The following is a 26,727-nucleotide window of genomic DNA, read 5'->3' on the forward strand; positions in this document are numbered from 1 at the left end:
ACACGCCCACTTCAAACACTATAAATGATCGAGGACAATAGTTAGTCTACCAAAAATAGTCTTGAAGTGGGATACTCTGCTACGTCAAGCACAACTTGAGTAAAAGTGAAAAAAGTGATTGTGAAAAAAGAATTTTACCAAAACGAATAAAATAAAAATGAATAACCAAAATCAGTTTTGTCAATCCTGCAAGTGTTTCTTGCTAAAGAATAAATGGGCAAATCATGTCCGTTCGGAGTTGCATAAGCGAAATGCAATTCAACCCCTTGACGGAAGAGTCAAAAAAATTTCTGAGGGATTCAAGGGAAGAATACTACATTACATGTATGTAAACGATGGATCGGACTTGATCTTACCAGAGAGTTTCTTGAGTGAAGCTGGATTGTCCCTGCTACCTCATCTCAGCATTCTGTTAGAAAGTTATACTTCAGCAAAAGTAAACTTTGAACTGTTTGCAGAGTATATACTTTTTAAAGAAGAATCTGAAGAAATTGATATGAAAAGTTTTCAAAGTAAAATGACGATCATGAATAAAGATTCTGACTTAGAAAATATCTTCCATGAACATACCATGGAAATAATTTCAAAAACACAAGAATTTCAAGAGAGAGATAGTGGATGGTCTCTTATAAAATTGATTCGCTTGGAAATGAATGTGAATCATTATACACCGATGGCTGGTTCATCTTTCATACCACTACCTCGTTTCCTTTTAACGAAAAAAGCAATAGTTAACGTTTGTAACGAAAATGATCATTATTGTTTTAAATGGGCTTTGATTTCTGCCTTAAAAATTGTTAACAGGCCGCAAAGATGTTCGGCATATAATATTGATATATCGCTGGAGATAATTCGTATAAGTGATGAAATAATATTAGATTTCACAGGGTTGACTTTCCCCCTTGAAATAAAATGTATAAAAAATTTTTTAAAGAAGAATACTCATATGAGTTTAAACGTATTCGGATATAATGAAGAGACGAGGGAAATAATTGGACCGCTTTTTCAATCGGAAGTGGAAAAGCCTCTTCATATCAATATGATGTTTTTGGAAGAAGGTGGAAATGGACATTACATGTACATTAAAAATATTTCAAGGTAAATTCTTTTATACATTTTTATCTCTTTTAAGCAATTAACTAATTTGTATATATTTCTCTTTCAAAGACTAATGACTGCTCAGAGAGGAAATCAGAAGAGGGCGCAATATTTCTGCAATGTGTGTTTGAATTTTTCCGGAACCCAGGAAGCTGCATTAAAACACAAGACGCTCTGCAGTAGGAAGGTTTCAAAGATGCCGCACCCCCAGAACAACACACTGGAATTTACCCAAGTTCAACATCAGCTTCAAGTTCCATTTGTTGTCTACGCGGATTTTGAATGCATTCTGGATCCGAAAAATCTTGAAGTGAGCCCCAAATTATTTAATATTAATGAGCATATTCCAATATCATATGCGTATTATATAAAGTGTGCTTTTGATTCTAGACTAGATAAATTTGTTTTAGAAACAGGAAAAAATTCGGGAGTAAGTTTTGTAGATTCATTGATAAAAAATTTAAGTAAATTGAGTGATGACTACTTAAATAAAATAGTTCCTATGAGAATGACTTTGGATGACCAGCAAATATTTGATAATTCATTGAGTTGTTCTATTTGTCAGAAAGATTTAGGGACTGATAGGGTTAGAGATCATTGTCATTTCACAGGTCGCTTTAGAGGTGCAGCCCACTCTAAGTGTAACTTGGATTATAAAGTTAACAAATTCATACCAGTATTTTTTCATAATTTTTCGAAATACGACTGTCATTTATTTATTCAAGAGTTGGGAAAGATTCCCGGTGAAATTTCCGTAATACCAATAAATAAGGAAAACTATATTTCTGTCTCAAAGAAAATAAAAAGTTTAAGTGGAAATAGTTTTGAAATTCGTTTTCTCGATACATATAGATTTATGCCATCAAGTTTAGACACCCTAGCTTCTAATTTAGTTGATGATCAATTGAACACTGTTAAATCATTTTTCAGTGATGATATAGAATTTGGACTAATGCGTAAGAAGGGTATATTTCCCTATGAATATTTAGACTCCGCTAGTAGACTCGAGGAAACTTCCCTCCCACCAAGGGAAGCATTCTATAGTAATTTAACGGAAAGGGAATGCTCTCAGGAAGATTATGATCAAGCTCTTAAGGTTTGGTCGCATTTCTCTTGTTCCACTCTTAAAGATTATTTAGAATTATATTTAAAAACTGATGTATTTCTTTTAACCGACATTTTTGAAAACTTCCGAAAAATTTGTATGCAAATTTATTCACTTGACCCAGCTCAGTATTTTACGACACCAGGTCTATCTTGGGAGGCAATGTTAAAATCTACAAATATTCAACTTGAATTGCTGACAGATATAGATATGTATAGATTTATTCAAAGTAGCATTCGAGGTGGTTTAGTTCAATGTTGTCATAGATATACAAAAGCAAATAACAAATATTTGTCAGATTATGATTCCTCGAAGGAGTCTTCATTTTTAATGTATGTGGATGCGAATAACTTGTATGGTTGGGCAATGTCACAACCTTTACCATATAAAGATTTTAAGTGGATGTCTACCACAGATATAGACAATTTTGATATTAATAATATTCCAATCGATAGCAAATACGGTTATTTTTTGGAAGTGGACTTAATATATCCATACCGTTTACATGATCTTCATAATGATCTTCCATTTTGTCCGTCAAACTGTCTGGCCTCAAAAGAGGATAAGGTAAAAAAATTAATTGCTGACCTGGGAAATAAGAAAAATTATGTAATACATTATCGGAATTTGCAACAATGTATACAGAATGGGTTAGTATTGAAAAAGATCCATAGAGGTGTTCAGTTTTTACAAAAGCCTTGGTTAAAGAAGTACATTGATCTAAATACTTTACATAGGCAAAATGCAAAAAATAAATTTGAAAAAGATTTTTTTAAATTAATGAATAATTCTGTTTACGGAAAAACAATGGAAGATCCCGAGCGCAGGGTCGATATTAAGCTTGTTAGTACATGGGAAGCTCCGGATAGCTCGAAGACTGGACGAAAAGCACATTGTGCCAAAACTTTAATTTCAAAATCAAATTTTCATAGTGCAACTAAAATAAATGATAATTTCTATGCAATTCAAATGAAAAGATTGTCCGTTCTATTTAATAAGCCAATGTATTTAGGATTTGCAGTATTAGACTTATCGAAATGGAAAATGTATGATTTTCACTATCAATATATGAAGCCAAAGTTTCAGGAAAAGTTACTCTTAAATTATATGGATACTGATTCATTTATCTATACAATAAAAACTGAAGATTTTTATAAAGATATTCGTAATGATCTTGAAGCAAAATTTGATACATCGGACTATTCAGACGAAAGAATTAATCTATATAACTTTAAAAGAGTTAACAAAAAAAGTTTAGGGTTTTTTAAAGATGAGCTTAACGGTAAACTCATGACAGAATTTGTAGGTCTGTGCTCAAAGGTTTATTGTTATAGAATAGATCAAGTTAAATCTTCACATAATAAAGCAAAGGGAGTGAGTTCACGAAATCTTACAATCGAAGACTATAAAAACGTTTTATTAACTGGGGCCTCACTATATGGTAATAGAACAATGTTTAGATCAAAAGCACATAAAATAACTACAGTTAAAGTAAATAAAAAAATTCTTTGTGGCAAAGATAACAAAAGAAAACGTAATGTTAATGAAACACAATTTTTAGAGTTAAGTAATGAAGACCATGGTACGACATCAATAAAACATCAGAGATTAATTGAAAAAGATATTTTAGAAAATGTTGAATGGCTAGAATCAAATTCATTTTGCTTGGGTGAGATGATACAAAATAATTATGTGAACGATGGAGAATCATTAGATAGCCTTAAATTTCAAAAGGAACATATTGAAAAAGAACTATTTTATAAATCAGTTGAATTGGAGATGTTTTATTATGATCGAGACTTTGGAAAATATAAATGAAAATGATTTTGAGTTTGTAAAAAGTATTTTTATTATATTTAATTTTAATTTAAAACATTGTAAAAAAATATTAATATTAAACTTAATATAAGATAAGATAATATGTAAATAAAAATTATTTAAATAAATCATTTATTATACTACAAAATGTCTTCCTTGTTTATCCAGCTAGTCTTTGAAAACCCAAGCCACTTAACCAAAACCTTATTTCCTTTTCGCCTTACAATTTTTTCAACTAGGTATGTGTGGGGAAATCGTGTTTTTTTCAGTTCTTCTTTATAGAATCCGCCCTGAATCGGGCTACCATCTAAATCTTCAAGTAAGTATGTTTTAGGGTATGTATTCTTCACCTTTCTAATTTTAAAGATTTCAGTTGTATAGTTTGGTGTATACCCTTTCTCAAAGACATGTTTATATTTACTGATACGAACGTGGTCCCCCTTACGGAATTTACTTGCAACAAATATTTTCAGGTGATTATACGATGTTTGTAATATTTGTTTTTCATTGGAAGAATTGACTTTACTTGGACTCATTTTTATTGTTCTATGCTCTCTATTATTATATTTGTTAATTAATTGTTTATACATATCTATCCACTTATATTTTCCATTGAAACTAAACTCACGCCACATTAACTCTTTAAGAGTTCTATTGAAACGTTCAACTATTGATGCTTTTAGAGTACTGAAGGTTGAATAATGATTTATCCTATAACTTTTCATTAATACCTTAAATTTGGAATTAAAGAACTCAGTGCCATCATCAGTTTGCAGGTTTCTTGGTGTTCCATGACCCGATTTAAATATTCTCTCCATGGCTTGGGAAACATCATTTCCATTTTTTGATTTTAATGCCTCACCCCAAGCATATTTCGAAAATGTGTCTATAACAGTCAACAAGTATCGGTACCCATCATTAGATTTTGAAAAGGCTCCCATTTCAACCAAATCTGCTTGCCACAGATCGTTTATACCCCTTGTAATAACTCGTCTTCGTTGAAAGTTTTTTCGAGATGGTCCGTGCAACTCATTTACGATTTCTCGCTTAATCATATTCTTCTAATAGGCTGAAAAGCAACACCTTCTAACTCAATTGTGGTTTTTTTCGGTAGTGATATCGGTTTTGTTACATATTTAAATATATAGTCCTCAATGGTTTTAATCTTTTCCAGAATTTTGGCAAAAATTTGGTCAGCGCTGTCTGCCCTCTTACTATTCAATTCAATTTTATTTTCTAAGGTTGAAATTTTTGTGAGTCGACGATTAACATTTTGAGTTATAATTTTTCTTAAATCTTCTCCCAACTTTCCGAGGATCTCATCAGTATATTGTTTCGTTGCTAGATCATTGTTGTCTAAAGGCTTAGATCCGTTTTTGATACGTTTATTTTGAGCATTTAGATTACCGTCCTCATCGATGAATAATCCCTCAGTAGAATTAACACGTCTTTTCAAATTTTCTGATCGTTCCTTATCAACAGAAAAATGTCCAAACTTGTCGACAGACATGATGTTTATAAATGTAAAACATATTTGTCCTTCCTATTTATACTCATTAATATATAATCCTTTCTTCACGCAATTCCTCTAATATTGAAAAAATTTCGTTATTGTGGCTGGTGTTACCCGCTCCTTTTGATGCCACTAAAATTTCCAATCGTTCGACTAACTCATTTACATCATTCCAATATACATAGTTTGGATTTGATTTCTGAAGAGTCATGTAACCAAAGCCTGTTTTTGAGCGAAGTGGAGTAGACGTTGTAGGACTGAAATCTTTGTCTATCAACTTCTTAATAATATGGCTATATTTGTATGCTCGTGTACCCTTGATTCTGTTATTAGGTTTAAAGCCTACTCTATGTATATTCGTTTCTAAAATAATTTTTTTATACATTTTCAAGTCTTGATCATCATAGTTTTCAGGTTTACTAAGAAAAATTAGAGAGTACAGACCAGGAGTCAGATCACAACTCATTCCACTAGAAAATGTTATTTTATTATTTTTAATTTTTAATTCTTTATCTCCCAAAGTTAATGAATTGCTTGCGCTTTTTTTAGGTCCATAACCCTTATCCAACACATTTCCTCTGGTCAAATTACTGATATTAAAATCATAATTATAACTAGTGTTATTATCTTCTAGCTCTGCATCCACACCCATATCGGCCTCTCCTGTATACATTGGTAAAGGTATTGTCCCTTCTTCTTCACTCTTTTCCGTCTCCTTTTTTTCTTCTTCTATATCTTCCTCTATATTCGTTTGTGAAAAGAATTGATTATAGGAATCACTATCATCGAAAGACCTTGGTGGAGTTATGTTTCGATTAGACTGCGGATCTTTCTCATTAGTTGTAAAGTAGAAATCATCAAGCTCTCTCTCATCATCATCGTATTTCTTAATTTGCTTCATTTCACGCTTTACTTTTATACTATCTTTTACATTAGAAATCTTTTGTTTTTTATTTTCCTTAACAAGTTCATGTAAGGGTTCAGTAATAGGTTTAAAAGTTTCCTCCAATTGTAAATTCGTATGATTTTTGACTTGTTTGAGATCATCGAATTTTCGCTTCAAAGCAAATCTAGCTTTGGTTAACTGTGACAAAATATTCATTGTAGTATATTGTTCAAACTTTATAGGTGAAAGATTTAAAATTTCCGAAATTCATGTAGTCACTCCTCAGTTACTAAACAAATACTGTTTAGGGAACGCCAAGATCTGTAATATTTATATACCATTTCCGAATAAAAAAAAAAGATTCGATACATTTTCTTCATTATATTTTAAAAAGTGTATTTATTGTTATATTCTTAAAATCTCAATCTTTTTAATGATTACTGACTTATTTCTAAATACAAATTGTCATTACTTTTATAAATATTAAATTTTCCATCAACCATTTCATTGATGATAACATCTTGAAGAGAGGTGTACCTTTCCGGCATGTACAGAATGTGCTCCTCCAACTCGAGAGCAATAGATTCTCCAACCTTTGTTGTTTTGCGCTCCGCCTTGAGGATCGGGAATCTTACATTTTCAGGCATCCTTGTCTTCGATAGCAGTGTCTTTTTATTAAATTTATTGAACTCTTTAACTACAATGTTCATCTGGTTTTCCTGATTCATGATGGTTGTTGAGTTTTTTGAACTTGGTACAGTTGTTCCACGTTGTTTTTAGCTGTATTTTGATGTTTACTACCTGTTTAGCAGTTGTTCAGTACTTGTTTCGTAGTTGCTTACTACTTGTTTTAGCTGGTTAATAGCTGTTATTAGATGGTTATTATCTGTTTAGTAGCTGTTAACTAGTTGTTTACTAGTTGTTATAAGCTGGTCACCAGCTGTTTTGAGCTGTTATGAGCAGTTATAGGCTTTTTTTTTTTTTTTTTGTTAAGAATGATCAAAAATTCTTGTCCTCTAGATGACGTTCGATGTGAAGTAGAAACTTAGACTGTGAATTTGAACGCGTGCAGGTCCACTTTTTATACCATACAGAGTTCACACATACACGTACCCATACATTGATTTTCAACCCCCCAAATGTAAATTAACCATTTAAATATACCGGTTTTGACTCCACATTTTCTACGAAAGAAAGTAGAAAAGCGAGGCACAGGTGTCCACAGTTGTATGTATCAAAGTCTTGAACTCTATCGTAGTTGTATTGTATTCTATGTCCCAAGTATTTCACAACTTCTCTAGGTGGCTGAAGATTTCCAAAACTGTCGAAATAATGTATATTATTTTTATTTTTATTATATGCAACCCAATGTGTACCACTTGATCGGGAATTATCTAAGTTTACTATACCACACTCCCTACTTTTTGGTGCTTCTGGGAGTAGATCTCTCATAAACACCCCTCTAAAATGTGGGATATATTTCCTAGCAAAATGTATAATGTCGATATTTGATAGTGGTCTATTGGGTAGCAGAGAAATTAGTTTTTTCGCTTCTTAATTCCTTTCCCCTTACTATAGGGCTTAAGAAAGAAACCATAACCCTTTCTATAGGGCTTGAGATATAATCCTTCTCCTACAGCAACACTTTCAATTTTCCTATTGTGACGTTTTTTCTCCTCCATATCTTCCTTAGCCATTCTCGCATTGTTAATTGTTTTTGCAATTGCTGCACTACCACTTGCTAAACTACCAAGAGCGCTGAGGGCTGTCAAGATCGGCACGATTGGTAGAAAACCTCCAATTTTGGGTACATTAATTACACGAGGTACTTTAACATTTTTCTTAGAACCCATTGATTGATGAATTGATTTACGTGCAACTTTAATTGCACTCATAATGTCTAATGGTTTTTGTTTTTTTAATGTCTTAGTAGCAGCATTAATTACAGTCGAAAGGTTTGTCTTCTTCATTTTATTCTTCAATATCTTTTTCCTTCCTTTCTTTTCCGTTTTATTCAATCCCATACCAAATTTTTTCTTGGCTTTCATTATATTTGTAACAAAGTATGCTGCTGCTCTTTCACCAAGACTGCTATCTGGTGCCTTGACACGCGACCAGGCTTTGTCAATTAATATGGAGTCTGCCCTATGTCGTTCACTCAATGCCTTGTTTTGAGAATATGCGATATCGTGCTCTTTGCAAGCTTCATCCAATGGGTTTATTCCTTGATCACCACGTTCCAACCGTTTCTGTAACTTTGTACCCGGTCCACAAAAATTATATCCCGGAATATGGGCTTCAAACGGTAATGTATTAATTAGCTTATCGACAAGACCACCACCGTGTTTACAATTAAAAATACGACTGATGCGATTATAAAAACGTTTCCCCATTTTATTGATGTTTAATCATCAAAGATTTCTCATTGAATGAGGTACATTAGGTTAAAAGATGCGTTTAATAAGTCAGAAACAAAAAATTGTAGTTAGAAATATTAACGATGAAAACGAGAAAAATCTACCGCCACGACATAGTGCTCTCTTACCGAACACAATAAGGGCTCTAATTGTTGGGCCTTCGAATTGTGGTAAAACTAATATTATGTTAAGTCTAATAGAGAGTCCTAATGGATTAAAATTCGAAAATGTTTATATATTTTCAAAAAGTTTATATCAACCTAAATATGAGTACTTGGAGAAATTAATCAAACCGATTAAAGGAATGGGATATCATACATTCTCCCATAATGAGGGTGTACTAGACCCCAGTGAAGCTAAAAACAATTCCATTATGATATTCGATGACGTAGCTTGTGAAAAACAAGATAACATAAGATCTTATTTTTGTATGGGTCGACATAAAAATATCGACTCTTTTTATTTATGTCAAACGTATAGTCATATACCTAAACATCTAATTCGTGACAATGCCAACTTTATTATAATGTTTAAGCAAGATGATTTAAATATGCGGCATATATATCGGGACCATATTAACACTGATATGAATTATGAAACATTTGTGAAAATTTGTCAAAAATGTTGGGAGGACAAGCACGGATTCCTATTAATTAGCAAGGATAACGAAATGGATAACGGAAGATACAGAAAAGGATTTGATCAATTTATTATGATTTAAGGAGTAATTTCAATATAAAGCTTGGTTAGATACTTACAATCCCACAGTTTATCAAGAGATTTCAATATGTCTAGATCACTTGCATTATCCTTGAATGGAAATAGTTCCATTATAAATACAAACTTTTTTCCACCTATCGAATTGAATGGTCGATATGAGTGCGCTCTTATCGATTTTAATATGTATAATTCGATTCCAAATATTGATGAAAAAAATAACCTCTTCCACATCGGTGACAAGGTTATTACAATTCCAACTGGATCATATGAATTGAATGATATCACCGATTTCATTTACAATAAACTAAAAGACTATAACCTGGAAAATACATTTAAAATTCAAAGTAATAATAATACACTTCAAGTTGAAATAACTACCATGCGAGAATCAGTTTACTTTAATAAGGAAAGATCGGTTGGACAGCTGTTTGGTTTCCATCAAAAAGTACTAGAACCACATCCTACAAAAACCTATCGATCAGATCAGACCGTGAACATATTAAAAATTAATACAATTCGTTTGGAATGTAATATAATCAGCGGTTCATATGTAGATAATACACCGAATCATACATTACATGAGTTTGGCATTAATGTTCCGCCTGGGTATAAAATGACAGTGACACCACATAACCTAATTTATTTACCAATCAACTGTGACGAAATAAGCACACTATCTATACGCATAGTTGATCAAAACGGTGATTTGGTGAATTTACGTGGTGAAAACGTTTCGATTCGCATGCACATTCGGTTAATAGAATGATTATTTATAATAAAAGACGTAGCTTAAGTCCTCAGCCAAGCATTACTAATTGTAAAGCTATAGAAAGAGGACCAAAAGTAAAAAGAAGCTCACTTACTTTGAAAAATAAACTATTTTTAAAGTCGTTAGGCTTGAAGCTTCGAGTATAATATAAAAGGTGGAAAGGAAAACAATGAACGAAATTTTAAATGTTCGAGAAAAGGTTTACTCAGATGAGAGTATTTCGAAGAAAGAGTTTCATACTTATTCATCGTATAATCAAACATTTAAGCCAAACGATGAAATTCGAATTACTATTCAAAATCAAGACTTGTACGTGCTTCCTCACGAAAGTTACCTTAATTTTCAAGGAATTATTAGAAAAGATTCACCGAATGGACCTACAACTGAAAATGTTACCACTTTTTTTAAAAATAATTGTATGGCTTACTTTTTGGATGAAATTAAGTACGAAATAAATGGATGTGAGATTGATAAAACACGATTTGTCGGTATGACTACAACCCTAAAAAATTATATATCTCTGGATAATCTTCAAAGTCAAAATCTATTAAATTCCGGATGGAGCAGTGGGGACGAAATATCTACGGGACCCCACTTTAACTTTTCTGTACCATTAAAAAATTTATTGGGATTTGCTGAGGATTATAAAAAAGTTTTGTTAAATTGTAAACACGAACTAGTGTTGATGCTAACTAAGAATCTTGGTGATGTGTTTGAACAAACCAGAAATGAACAAACTTTTAAGTTGGAAATGACGAATATAACCTGGAAAATTCCCCATGTAACTCCGAGCGATTTTGCGAAAATTAAGATGTACGATATTATTAAAAGTGGTGTAAACCTACCAATCGCATTCCGGAGTTGGGATTCATATGTTAACCCCAAATTGGGGTATGGAAGTCAACACAGCTGGAATGTGAAATTGTCGGCTAACCGCGAAAAACCAAGGTTTGCTATAATTGGATTTACACTAAATGGAGAACTTATCACAAATAACTTATCAAACTTGAAAGTTCACTTGAATTCAGAGTCATATCCATATGATAATCTGAATGTTGATTTTAGTAAGAATCAGTATGCTCACCTATATGAAATGTATACAAGATTTCAATCTAGTTACTATAATCGTGAATCACAACCATTTTTGACCCCAAATGAATTTAAATTGAAGGCCCCTATTATTGTGGTTGATCTTTCATATCAAAACGAATCAGTGAAAACTGGTCCTATTGATGTGAGAATTTCAATAGAACTGAAGACACCAAGTCATGAAAATACCCAAGCTTACTGTCTCCTCATACATGACCGTTTAGTTGAATATAACCCATTAAACGGACTAGTACAACGAGTTGTTTAACATTAGAAAAATGTTGAATGATACTGTTTCGATTGATGTTCAAGGTTTCTTTGATAATAATAATAATTTTATTTTAAAGGAAATTGGAATTGTATTCGAAAAAGATCCAAACTTGAATAATAGTATTTTAATAGAACCACCATATGATTTTACTTTGCTAAATACAAAATCTCGAAAGACTGCAATTTGGTTAACCAATACACATCACAAAATTTTTTGGAACGATGGAGAGAACAGTTTTCCACAAACTCGAAAGTATCTAAGGACAATTACAAGCGGAAAACAAATTATTTGTAAAGGTGTGGAAAAGAAACGATTTCTACAGAAGTTTTTTGGGAGTCGTCAGCTCATTAATATCGAGGAAATGGGCTGTCCGTCATTAAACAGGTTTAAAGGAAACCGGTTTCCCTATTGTGAAACACACCTTAAGGGCGGGGTTTGTGCTCTAAACAATGCTTACATTATTTTGACATTTTTTAAAAGTAGCTCCAAAACAATAAAATAATTGTTATACATCATTTTAAAGTTGAGACTAGATGTGTAAAGACCTACAAGAAAATAGAATTAACAAAATGAAATTTCATGAGGAAATTGACCAATTTATTGAACAATTTAAAGGAGAGATAACTGGTCAGCATTTTCAATATCTTCTAAACACAAAATCTATGTTCATGAATCGAGGTGGACATGATCTCAAAACTACGAATTATGGTGAACACTTTACATTTTGTAATCCAGAAATGACGTCGGAAACGTGCGCCTGCTTCTTCTATGCAAATCGCCGGAATCAAAGCAGAAAATTAATTTCTATGTATAACAAAAATGTTCGCAATACCAAAATAAATGAATAAATGTATTATTATGCTACAAAATAAACTTCTGACTTTTTATTTCGAGTTAAAATTACAGGTACGGAGAATGGAAAATATTTCCTTGACTGAGATATGTCGGCTACTTGCGAGTTGTTGCGCGGTCGTGATTTCAACCCCTATTATGGGAACGTCGTATGAGGTCGTATGAGGTCGTTGGCGTGAGGCCCACGATCTTGTCAATGAGCGTGCGCCTTCTGGGTTGTGCATGTGTCCCTTTTATTGCGGTCAGGTAATTGACAGGTGCGCATGTTCGGGTAGCTCTTGCTTGAATCCCTTTTATGACATGTTTATGACCCATTTGTGGAAAGGAGAGAATCTTAGACAATTTACCAGTTAAACGTTCTGGGACGGAAACAAAAATGTGTATTTGAAAATATTCCACATCTGAGAATCATTAACTTGTGAGATTTATTTTATTGGGGTTCTTTTGATTTCTAAATTAGTTTTACAATCATAGGAAACATTATTCCCCAACATGATCGGACATGTTCCTCTAAGATAACCATCTTTGAATACTTTGGGTGTGCGACCTTTCACACGTGCACAGCAACACCTGTGATAATGAGGCAAAAGGGTACGTGATCACACCTTTCCCCAACATGATCGGATATGTTCCTCTAAGATAACAACCTTTGGATACTATGGTTGTGCGACCTTTCTCACGTGCACCTTTCTCACCTGACTATTAATTGCACATAATGAGGCGAAGGATACATTATCAATATTGTCACATGGGGATGTGGGGGCGATGGGGGCAATTAAGTATACTCTTTATAGACATGATCGCGACATTTTTATGACTTCAAAGCCCATTAAAATCAGTTAATTTATTGGATTATGCTAATTGTCCCAGAACCCGCATACGTTAATGAGGGGGGGGAGGGGGGGCCGGGGGCCATTAATATGCTAATTGTCCCAGAACCCGCGTTTCCCTACTACTTAAGTCGTTCCATCTTAAGCATATTATCCGAGGAACTTGTTCTGTCCCACAACTTGGAGGGGGGCAAAACAAGAAGAGGCTCAGACTACCCAAATTTCGCCCGTGCCTTATTAAGTAAGTTTTTGTTGAGGCTGAAAACTATTGTTTGTAAGTTTAATTTTTAAAAGACTTCTGGGATTTTTACATTGAATGCCAAAGATAACATTTCTTTTATTATAAATAAATCTTACAAATAACGATTACTTTCGGTCACTCGTTTTTATTCTCGTCTTGTTTTATTTTTAAAACTAATTTTTTTCTAATACTAGATGCAAACGCCCTGGTGGATCCCTCGGAGCCTCCCGAAAAGGCGCTGCAGAAGGCAATGCGGTGCGTTAAAAACTTGAGTTGTACCAAAAAAAAGGCAACGCCGGCACCAGATGCTGAGAAGGAGGTGCCAGCGACCCCGATAACACCGGAAACCCCCGAGCTCAAATTTTAAAACAAACAAAAAAAAATAAAAATTACAACTGAAATTTTATTTGCTGCTAAGCGCTCAACGTGTGCTGAATGTGCGCTTTTTCGCTGCTTGAATGAGCGCTCAACGTGTGCTGAATGTGCGCTTTTTCGCTGCTTGAATGAGCGCTCAACATGTGCTGAATGTGTGCTTTTTCCGCTGCTTAATCGAGCGCTCAACATGTGCTGAACGTGTGCTTTTTCTGCTGCTCAAAAAAGCGCTCAAAAGGGTGCTCAAAAAAGCGCTCAATGCGTGCTATTTTATGAGAACTGATGAACCCTAGGACATGCCTATGTTAATTTAAGCACTTAGTTCCATACAAATTGTGCGCTCATTGAGCGCTCAGTGATGAGCTTTTTGCAGTGATTGAGTGCTCAATAAGCGCTGAATGGTACTGCAGGGCAGTGAGAGTAAAAACAAGGTAATGTATTTAAAAAAATGGAAAATACAAGATCCCCAAAAAATACACGTGTCGGAAAAAAATAGCTGTGAAATATATTAATTTTTAACGTGATAAACAACAATTGGTGCATTAAAAAAATAGCTAAATAAATCTGTTAAAGAATTTAAAAATTGAGTGAAAGCTTCCTAGGCACCAAAAATAAGAGATGTTTGTTTTTATAACTTATGTTTGTGGTTAAAATTCGTTACAAATTAATATTAATAACATTAAACCACAATTTGTACTCTTGTGTACGTAAACAAACATGGCTATTTAAATAAAAGTCTCTGCAGTACCATTCATACAATTTGTATGAAAATGAGTGCTTCAATTAACATAGGGTTCATTAGTGCTCAAAAACAAGCACGCATTGAGTGCTTTTTTAGCACCCTTTTGAGCGCTTTTCTCAGCAGCATACATGCAGCACATGTTCAGCACCTTTTGAGCGCTTGCCTAAGCAGCAACAAATGCACATGTCAGCATGTCTTGAGCGCTTGCTTAAAAAGCAAAAGAGCACATGTTGAGCTCCTTTTCACCACTTAGCAGCAAATATATTTTTACTTTTATTAGTTTTCTATATTTTTTTTAAATTTATTTTATTTTAAAAACTTGGCTCGGGGGCTCCCGGTCCTATCGGGATCGTTAGCACCTCCTTGCCAACATTTGGGGTCTGTGATGCCTTTTTATTAGTGAAGGTGAGGTTCGTTGCGCACCGCATTGCCTTCTGCAGCGCCTTTTCGGGAGGCTCCGAGGGCTCCACCAGAGCGATTGTATTAGAAAAAAATAAGTTTTAAAAATACAACGAGACGAGAATAAAAACGAGTGAGCGAAAGTAATCGTTGTTTATAAGATTTATTTATAATAAAAGAAATTTTATTTTTGGAATTTAAAGTCAAAATCCCAGAAGTCTTTTAAAAATTATACTTACAAATAATAATTAGTTTCGCCCAAAAATAAACTTACTTAACAAGGGGCGGGCCAAATTTGGGTAGACCTTCAGCTTTTTTTGGTTCTGAAACCAGCTCCTTGGATAATATGCTTAAAAAGATAAAAAAATGGAGTGAACAAATTACAGTTGACAAAAAAAAATTACTTGAAAGTAAACCAAATGAAGTAACCAGTAGAAAAATAAAATAGACTAACTGGAGCCGTGAATCGAATTCGCCGCAGCTAGAGAGTGCACACCACTTTGGTATTACCGAAAGTAAAGTCAATGGAATCCACATACGTTCCACAGCTATGGCCGCTGGTTGTATTTACGTTTCTCATACACACGGGTTTTTATCGGACAATCTTGGTATGCTATAATATTCACAAAAAGTACATTAAAATGCTTCTAATAATGATGACAAAGGTTGTTAAAGTAATTATTTGGAATACATTATATTATTTCGTGATTCTATTATCTCTTTCGCTTGAATATAAGATAATGGTTCTAACTTTGTTACATTATCAATTACGTGAACGCTCTATGTGTAATCTAACATTGTATTTGAAAGAGTGAATTCATCTAATTGCACAGAACAATTAAGGTCGAGGTTACTTCCAACTATAGAAATTTTTTTATTAATGCAATTTTGATTTAACAATGTTTTTGGTTCGAAATAATGAATTAGGACATTTTTATATGTTTTAGTATACTTGCTTTCAATGTTTTCTTGTCTAATTATTCCATTTTACATTCATCAAATAAAATTTATCCTGTTTCTTTGTTAAATACTTTATCTTCATGGAAATATTTGTTGAATATATTTTCTGTTAAGATACTGTTATTTTCATCGGGATAAGGAATAATTTCAAAAATGGGAGATTAAACTATTTCTGAAGGAATATGGTAAATAATCAAAATTTCATTTGTGTCTGTTTTCAACAAGGGGATGTTTTAATTTTCAACAATTTCTCAGGGTTCATGTTTTTTTAATAATCGTGCTTTAATAGTTTTGGGTTGAATCAACCTAATCCTGTCAGCTCATCCCTATCTCGATATCTTCTCCATATTCTGTAAAGTGTTGTAAATTAAATATTAAAACGCTGGTTTGTTGCTCCTTTTCTCCATCTTCTTTTAATTTAAGAATTACTTCAATTCCGTTGTTTATAACATCGATGATCATATTTAAATCAGTGTTCTGAACACTAGTATCTACCAAATTATTGATTTTTTATTGCAACTCATCTTTATCATCTTGATCTAATGTTCGGAACAAATATTCTTAAACTGATCCTATAATATTAAATAGACCTCTCTTACTACGTTTTACTGTTGTAATTCCAATAATTTCTCTTTTAAGTTTCTCTACTAGATATCTGATTTGGATAACGTCATTAAATTCACTAGCTTCTTTCAAAAGACTTCCAAACGATAATGATATTTATAATTAGTCGAGATCTCTATTGATCCGGTTTTAAATACAAGATATCCGTTTTGGGCCTTAATGGGATCTATTTCAATGCTCTGCCCAATTGTTAGTTGAATTGCAGTTGCTAATATTACGGAGAAAATTGTTGTTTTCATTGAGTTTTTAAACCCGTTTGCCTGGAATTATCATCGTAATTACTTTTATTAATTTTCTTCTTTTTTAATTTGGATTTATAGTTAATAATCTTTTTTCCCCTTTTTGTTTTCTTAAAATGTTCTTCGTCTATTTTCATCAAGATTCCTGTCTTCTTAAATGGATTTGTGGATTTAGATTTTACTAAAGGTGCTTGTCTACATTTTGTATCTATTCCATAATCATGACGTTTTTTATTTAATTTTTCAATTCTACTTATTTTCTTTTCTTGTGTATCGTAATCAGGAGTTCCTGCATACATAAATATGTCCGCTGGTATTTGAGGATTTGTAGCATTATGTTTGGTTTTAAGATTATAAATATAAAGAATTAATTCAAACTTAGTATATCTGCTTTCAATGTCTGGTTCGCTTTCTATAATTCTAAATTGCCCATTTACCATTTTATGAAACCTTTCTACGTCTATACTATTTTTAATTGCTATTAATTGAATTTTTACTCCTTCCGAATTTAACCAATTCGGCAAGGCTATACACATAAATGCTGGATCTTTATCTGCTTTAATTTGTTGTGGGTTTTCTTTAGCTTCTAGCTACTTGTTACTTCTACTAGACTAGCAAGTTTTGAATTGTTGTTGATTACCCACCATATAAAAAGCCATGCCAAATTTTATCTTATATTTTGAATTTCTGGAGTAGGTTCAAAGGTCAATGTGGTACTTCTAAGTTCCTTTTAGCCATGTTGTTTTGACATTAATTTATTATATTCTGGACTAGTTTTTGATAGTCAGGGGAAAACATTTTTCTCTACACCATTTAGTGGTTTTTTCGATTCTTGTGTGTCAAAGTTATTTATGTCATTTCAACATTGTTTCTTTGAAGTGTGCATATGTCAGTATGTCATCCTTGTTTTGCCGTACAAGATGTACTTATTTGGTCAAATGATTTGCATTTATAATTTCCACATAAGCTTTTTGGAATGTTAGAAAATCTGAGTCATTATGGAAATATATTGCACTCTTTTTAGTAAAAGACTCTGTCATTTCTCTATAAATAATTTTAATTTTTAATTTGTGAAAGTAATGTGTTTCTACAGTTGTGTTTTCAATTCCTTTAATTAATTCAATTTGTCGGGAAAAATAATTAAATGGTCTATAATTTTTATTGTCTTCTTGAGCACTGTGGACTGTTTCATTTACACTACTGGCTGTTTCTCCTGGTATGTTTTCTTCAAAAGCATCTGAAAACATATTTTGTTCTATTTTAGTCCTGGATCATGCGTCAGCTATATAATTTTCTCTTTCTGGCAAATATTTAATCTGATATCTGATTAATTTTATTTTTCATCTTTGTAGTTTCATATTTGGCTCTTTTATGTTGTTTAACCAAACTAAAGGTTTATGATCGCTTAATATTTCAAAAGTCCTGCCGAATAAATATGATCTAAAATATTTGTAAGCCCATACGATGGCTAATAGTTATACAAGGTGAGTTCCAAAGTAAACAGGACTTTTATATCTAGCGCGCTCTAGTGGCGCCATCTATATGTCAACTGGTGCGTTAGAATCTGCTATCGTTTATCGACTTCCAGTAAAAATTTCATGCCATTTCATCTATTGGAAGTTATGTTATTGCGTTTTAAGTGTTAGTATGTTTTTGTCATCGGTGCGAAAATGAGCTTCGAACAAGGAGCCAACATTAAATTTTGTTTTAAAATTGGTAAAACTTTTACCGAAACGTTTCAATTGATGAAACAAGTTTATGGCGATGATTGCCTATCGCGTAGCAGAGTGCAACGTTTTCAAAGTGGTCGTGAGGACATAAATGATGATGAACATGTGGGCCAACCAAAATCCGGGATCACCGAAAATTCCATCGAAACTGTGCGTGAATTTATAAAAAATCAGCCGAAATCATAATTGAAATTCATGGAAATAGAATTGAACATCTTGAAAACATCGATTTATCGCATTTTCACCGAACATTTGGGCTTACAAGAGGTGTGTGCACGGTTTGTTCCGCACAAATTGACTGACGTCACAAAAATTGCTCAGAATTCAACATTCGAAGGACATCATTAAAGAGGCAAAAAAAGACCAGAACTTCCTTTACAAGATTGGCGAAACGTGGTGTTTTCAATATGATCCCGAAACGAAACGCCAAAGTGCTGGATGGAAGGCGCCGGACGAGCCGAAACCCAAAAAATCGCGCCTGGAGAAGTCAAAAGTGAAGACAATGCTGATTTGTTTTTATGATTCCAAGGGTATTGTCCACAAAGAAGTTGTTCTACCTTGGAGTTTTGAAGCGTTTGGTGCGCCGTATTCGACGTGTTAGGCCCGAATATCGCGAAGATGGAAGTAGGCGTTTGTTGCACGAAAATGAGCCGTCTCATCGATCGACGCTTGTGTCCGACTATTTGACCAAAATTCACATTTTAACCATCAACCACTCCCCGTATACACCTGATATGGCACCGTGCGACTTCTACCGTTTTGGAAAAATGCATTTGCCGATTAAAGTAAAGAGGCCATTCAAAAGGCTTGCACCGGCATACTGGCGGCCATACCGGGCAACGAGCTAAAACACTCGCTCGTATTAAAGCAGAAGGAGACTATTTTGAATAAAATAAATTGATTTTGCCGAAAAAACTATTTGGAACTCACCTTGTATTTCTATGGTAGCGTAATTTATTTCGTGTTTGTTAAGAGTTCTGCTGGCATAACAGATTGGTTTATGATTTTCTGACAATACTGCTCCTATCGCCATATTTCTTGCGACTGTTGTTAAAGACAATGGTTTACTAAGGTCCGGATAAATTAAAATGGGGTCTGGTGTAAATAGGATTTTCATTTTTTCAAATGCTTTTATGTAAGATTTATCTTTGATATTAATTGTGGCGCCTTTCTTTAATTTCATTGTCATTGGTTTTACGATATTGGCAAAGTCCGGTATACATTTTCGATAAAATCCACACAATCCTAGATTGATGATTTAGTTTCTTTTGAAGTTTTTGGTATTGGGAAATTTATAATGGCACTTTTCTTTTATGGGCTTGGTTTAATACCTGTAGTAGTTACTATGTGGCCTAAGAACTCTGTTTCCTTTTTCATGAGTTCACATTTCTCTAGTTGTAGTTTTAGATTTGCATATCGTAACTTTTGAAATACCTTTAACAATGATAGAATGTGTTTTTCCAATGAAGTGGGAAAAATTATAATATCATCTAGTTATACCAAACAATCTTTATAGATTAAATCTTCTAATAAATTCTTCATACATCTTTGAAAAGTGACTCTTATTGACTCTTGTTCCATTTGAATTTGATGAAAATCTTTAGCTAAATCAATAGTAGTGAAATATTAGCACCTTCATAATTTGTCTAATATTTCATCCATTCTGGGTGTCTGATCTCATTTAAATTTCTGTAATCTAATACTAATCTAAACTTCATTTTGCCTGATGCATCGCTCTTTTTTGGAACTATCCAAATTGGTGAACAATAGGGAGATTTTCAGGAGAATCATTTCATTTATTTGTTGACTTCTTCGTCAAAAGTTTGAGGGTACTTGTATGGTTTTCTGTATACTGGGTCTTCATGTTTTGTTTGTGTTGAATGTTTAATAGTACTCGTAAAAGTCAAATTTTCACCTTCCTTGTACCGAATGTCATTATATTCAAATAAAACCTGCTTTAAATTTTCTTTTTCTTCTTCACTCAAGTTTCTAATATACATTCATTACATTCTTTAAGTTCATTATTGATGGCAAAATTAAATTATTGGTCCTTTGATAAGGGCGGATTAAGGCATTCTAATGCGGTCTTATCCTCTTCAATCTTTTTTTCAAATGATGGTGGAATAAGACATTTTACTGCGGTCTTATCCTTTCATATATTACTTTCACCATATTTTATGTAAAGTAGTGTGTCTCCTAGCGTCACAGTTTCGTCTTCATAATTTATTTTTGCTTTATTTTCCTTCAAATAAGCTCTACCATTATAATATCATAATTTTCAGAAAACTTATGTAAATAAAATGTTTGTTTAACTGGGCAGATTTTGCAAGGATCCAATGTTATACTTTTTTTAATTTAATTTCATTGATCCATTTATAGTATACACTTTTAATTTTTCATCTTGTTCTTAATTTTTCGAAATTTTTTTGTCATTATATTAATCTTTACTCTGGCATATTGGCAACACTTTCTGTATCCGAGGCAATTTGCTGAAAATTTACGTGCATTCTATTCTGTAAACTGTCACCCTAACCCTAACGTGGTCTAACTTTTACCTATACTCATGATAATTTCCCTGGTTTTGAGGGGAAATTTGGTTTCAATTTGATGAACTTTGAGGAATTTGAGGAACAATACGAATGAAAACAAGGAAGAACGCTATAGTCGAGTACCCCGATTATCAGATACCCGTTACTCAGCTAAAGGGACCAAAGGGAAATGGAGATATGCAAGCAGCAAGGCGAGATTAAAATGCGCCACCTACCGGCGGAAGACAGATTTAAGCGATAGAGTGGGCGTGTCAATTTTCAATCGATAGGTATTGACGAGACCATTAAATTTTAGTTAAAATTTTTTATCTAGCATGAAAATTGTGGGCGTCACAGGCTTGGGCGGCTTGTGGGCGTGGCAAACTTTTTTCTGGGTCAATCGATAGGTTTTGATGAGAACAATACATTTCAATAGTATCAAAACTGTAGGAGCCACAGTTTTGGGCGGTTTGTGGGCGTTAGAGTGGGCGTGGCACATTGCTGAAACAAACTTGCGCTGCGTAAAAAGGAGAGATTTGGCGTGCAGATTCCTGAGCTTCTTAAGCAGCGCAAGTTTGTTTCAGCAGAGTGCTACGCCCACTCTAACGCCCACAAGCCGCCCAAAACTGTGGCTCCTACAGTTTTGATGCTGCACGCCAAATCTCAATAGCCTAGCTCTTATAGTTTTCGAGATCTCAGCGTTCATCGTTTATAATCATCAAAAGAGTCTGCATCCCAATGACCTAAAATCTGTGCTGCTTCTTTTAAGTTGGCAAGTTTTTATTTTTTTTTGGAAAGAGATTCATACGAGGGCAGTCCGATAAGTACTTAGCCTCACCGCCCGATGGCGTCACTATCGCAAGAGAAACTTACTATCGTGTAGTACATTCTCGTAGACGGCTACTGTCGAAATTTCAGCCAAGTCGGACTCATAGTTTTGTTTTGACTGCGTGTGGAATTGGAGGAGTCCGCGGATTTTAGGAAAATGGAGAAATAGCAATATCGGTCTGCGACTCGATTCTTGTTTTTGGAAGTGAAATCGTGCAGCGAAATCAAAGAGCGCTTGGATGCTGTGGACGGGGACTCTTCTCCTTTGATGGCGACCGTCAAAAGTTGGTTTAACGAGTTTCAACGTGGTCGCACGTCGGTTTTTGATCAAATCCACGATCTCGTATTGGCAGACCGCCCATTGAAGATACGCGAAATAGCTGAGACAGTAGGCATGTCAAAAGAGCGCGTGGGTCATATCCTGCATGAAATTTTGGGCATGAGAAAGCTGTCGGTGCGAACCGTGAGACCACTTCAGAACAGTGTTTGACACTGTTTAAGCGCAATCCGAAGGAGTTTCTGCGTCGTTTCGTGACCGTCGACGAAACATGGATCCACTGGAACACACCAAGACCAAGAAACAGTCGAAACAGAGGACTTCACTCGGCGAACCTGCTCCGAACAAGGCGAAGACTGTCCCATCGACCGGAAAGGTGATGGCCACCATTTTTGGGGATTCACAAGGTGTGATCTACATCGACTACCTGGAAAAGGGAAAAACGGTCACAAGGCTGTACTATGCGGAATTATTGGGCCGATTCGCCGCCGAAATGCAGAAAATACGGCCCCATTTGGCGAAGAAAAAAGTGCTCTTCCATCATGATAACGCACCGGCTCACACTTCCGCCCTCGCCAAGGCCAAATTGGTCGAATTGGGCTACGATGCTACCCCATCCACCATATTCTCCAGATTTGGCCCCGTGTGACTTCTTTTTGTTTCTGTCGCTGGACAGAAATTTGCGCCTCGTCGCCACCACAGAGGCCTATTTTGCAGACCTCGAGAAAACGTATTTTTCAGACGGGTTAAAGAAGTTGGAGCATCGCTGGATCAAGTGTATCGAGCTAAAAGGAGATTATGTTAAGAAATAAATCGCCACTTTTCAAAAATTTTCGTTTTTCTGTTGGAGGCTAAGTACTTATCGGACCAGCCTCGTACAATCTATCAGGTAGTTTTCTTTCGATACAATACCTAAATTTTTTGTTTAAAGAGCTTGTATTAATGCATATAGCGGCTTAATTCTGATGGATTTCCAGATGAATCTCAGACAACTGCGGCAATGCAGGTGGATTTGCCATGTTTAATGTTCTTTGTTTCTTAATTTGGTTTTCAAAATTGGCACTTTTGCTTTAAACTTTAAAGCGGACTTTAAAGGACTTTAAGATCCTACCGACTGCGCCAATTAAAAGTTTGCACTACAAGTTTAATATAAAAACAAGGAAGAACGCTATAGTCGAGTACCTCGACTATCAGATACCCGTTACTTAGCTAAATGGAGATATGCAAGCAGCAAAGCGAGATTAAAATGCGCCACCTACCGGCGGTATACAGATTTAAGCGTTATGGGCGGTAGAGTGGGCGTGGGAAATTTTTTTTTAGATCAATCGATAGGTATTTACGAGACCAATACATTTCAGTTAAAATTTTTTATCTAGCATGAAAATTGTGGGCGTCACAAGTTTTTGCGGTTTGTGGGCGTTAAAGTGGGCGTGGCAAACTTTTTTTTGGGTCAATCGATAGGTATTGATGAGAACATTACATTTCAGCTAAAATTTTTATTCTAGCATCAAAACTGTAGGAGCCACAGTTTTGGGCGGTTTGTGGGCGTTAGAGTGGGCGTGGCACTCTACTGAAATAAACTTGCGCTGCGTAAGAAGCTCAGGAATCTGCACGCCAAATAGCCTAGCTCTCATAGTTTCCGAGATCTCAGCGTTCATCCGGACGGACAGACAGACGGACAGACGGACAGACGGACAGACGGACATGGCTAGATCGACTCGGCTAGTGATCTTGATCAAGAATATATATACTTTATGGGGTCGGAAACGCTTCCTTCTGCCTGTTACATACTTTCTGACGAATCTAGTATACCCTTTTACTCTACGAGTAACGGGTATAAAAACGTTATTTAATTTAATTTTAAACTGGTTACAATCCTATTTTTATGTTGGAAGAACACCGACTTGCTATTAACAAAACTCAAACTAAACTCGCCTCTTATCACAAACATCTTCGACGACCATACCTCGGTTTTGAGCTTTAGAGCTTTTTATGAGTGGACTTAGCTTTAAATGAGTGAGTTTTCTAATTACCCTTTGGATTGTTGATTGATAAAGCCCCGTTGGCTCAATCCAAATGTTTAGTCTAGATCTTGGGTCTTCTTTCACATGGTAATTTTGCATTGAGCGCCCAAAAAAACTTGACTCGTTCTGGATAATTAGTCTAGACTTTGGGTGCAGGTAGATAGAGGGTGGTTAGAGTACTAAGGTTGTGGGAAGGGTAGATTCTGGGGCGGTGTATGTGTGTGTGGTGTAGCATGCACATGCTTTTGTTGTAATCGGCACGACTACAACAACACATCTGGGTTTCGGAAGACACGATTGCATAATAAGATAAGTGCACATTCGGAAGCTAAACTACTTGCGGACTAAACAAAAGGAAGGGTCTCTAATGACTGTTAGGTAGAACACGCCGTTTAGTATGTGAATAGATGTCGCTTTCACATTCTTCTCTAAACCCTCGCAACCATGGCAATATTGGAGCCTATTCGTATTGCCCCAAAGGAATTCCCTTTCCGATTAGTGGTTGTGACACAATTGTGCCATGATGTACTTTTTCCAGACTAAATTTTTTAACCTTCCATGTTATACTGGAGTCTTCCGACCTGAGGTTTCACAATATGGTAATTCATTATAATTCAGTTGACTCCCTCTAGAAGCACATTGTTGCTGTTCTAAATTTAAATTTTCTTCCTAGCTACTTTTCACTGGGCGCACTGATCTAGCTGGATTTGAGGGAAGTACTTAAGTATTATATTTATAGTTCTTACATTCTAAATGAATTAATATTACTTAAATTAGCATAATATTTGCGGATCAATTATCCGAATGGTGCCTCCATTGACGCTTTAGGCTTAGACCAAAAGGGAAAATTAAGCGCAGCTAGTTGCCGGTTTGCTTAAATATTAAGCTAGGTGGTAATCATGATTTTTTTGGAAAGAAACTCGCTGTAGGTTATAAATCGCACGTGGATGAGTTGAAAGCGCCACCGAGGGGCGCGCTAGGCTGAACCTGAACTCCGACCGATCTGCAGTAGGCAGTGATGACTCGCACGTGGTTGTTTATGTAAGTGCCATCGTCCTCAGGAATTATATGGCTATGCTTTTTCGCTGTATTTATATCTCCCAACAACAAAAGTGCTGGCGAGCGGTACCACCTGTACTATAAAAGAGTTGTTACTACTAATAGCTTTTAATCCTTTCAGGGGGAGTTACCTGTAATTGGGCTGGTTTTGCACCAGCATTGGGGTCTAACCTCGTGGTTTGCAGGTTATGCAACACCGCTAGTGGTAACCGTTCCAATTCACCACCGAACGCATGGAAATTTCCAGGCGTCAGCAGCGGCAGTGCAGCGTGTCAGCAGCGCAAAGCTGGCTTGCCGGGTGGTCGGCACAAATTTCACAGAAACTTAATTTTGGTAATCACCTTGATCGTAAAGCTTTCCGATAAGGCAGAATCAAAACAGTCGGCCGGACTAACCGTCGGCTTAAATGTTTGGTTTCTTTTTCTCTTGGCACAATGATTTAAACTGGTTCGATGCACACATAGGTAGTTCTCTTGACTTGGTGTACTTATGTCGCTGAGAATAAGCAGACTGTACCCACAAAAAGTGACTTTTATAAACGCACGTCTGCAATGTTCGGGAGAAAAATTGGTTTTGAACAGAGCATTCGATTCGCCACGAGATTTCGGCGTAACAGAGTCCTAACGGGACGTTGCCGAAATTCGGTGAACGCAGCTTGTGTGTATGAGCAAGATTTGAATCGTCGTGCGTGTTAGCAGCGAGATCTCGAATGTACTGAACCGTGATGTCTCTTGTTGGCGTTATCTTCTGAACGTCAAAAAGGACAGGCTAAGGAGAGGCATATAAAAACAATTGTTCCTTTAAGAAGAAACCCGGCTTGCTTTAACCTGCTTGCTACATGGCTGGATACTACACCACAGATTATATAGCGCATGAGCCATCTGGGATGTTATTAACTGAAAAGTCTGCCTTCATCTTTATTTTTTTCACATTTTTATTAATTATACCCGTTACTCGTAGAGTTAAAGGGTATACTAGATTCGTCGGAAAGTATGTAACAGGCAGAAGGAAGCGTTTCCGACCGCATAAAGTATATATATTCTTGATCAGGATCACTTGCCGAGTCGATCTAGCCATGTTCGTCTGTCCGTCCGGATGAACGCTGAGATCTCGGAAACTATGGGAGCTGGGCTATTGAGATTTGGCGTGCAGATTCCTGAGCTTCTTACGCAGCGCAAGTTTGTTTCAGCAGAGTGCCACGCCCTCCCTAACGCCCACAAACCGCCCACAACTGTGGCTCCTACAGTTTTGATGCTAGAACAAAAATTTTAACTGAAATGTATTGTTCTCATCAATACCTATCGATTGACCCAAAAAACCACGCCCACTTTAACGC

General features: G+C 35.2%; 1 protein-coding gene and 1 long non-coding RNA gene across 5 annotated transcripts in view; both read right to left on the reverse strand.

Moving 5' to 3' along the window:
- Positions 1-26,727, reverse strand: part of stai (stathmin) — a 249,359-nt gene that overhangs the window by 165,536 nt on the left and 57,096 nt on the right. The window lies entirely within an intron of this gene.
- On the reverse strand, positions 25,039-26,348 carry LOC139355151 (uncharacterized). Its single transcript, XR_011605872.1, has 2 exons — positions 25,523-26,348; positions 25,039-25,469 (listed from the first exon to the last, which is right to left on the reverse strand). It is a non-coding gene; the product is annotated as an uncharacterized lncRNA (long non-coding RNA).

Source organism: Drosophila suzukii, unplaced genomic scaffold (assembly GCF_043229965.1).
Source record: "Drosophila suzukii unplaced genomic scaffold, CBGP_Dsuzu_IsoJpt1.0 scf_9, whole genome shotgun sequence".
NCBI classification, from domain to species: domain Eukaryota; kingdom Metazoa; phylum Arthropoda; class Insecta; order Diptera; family Drosophilidae; genus Drosophila; species Drosophila suzukii.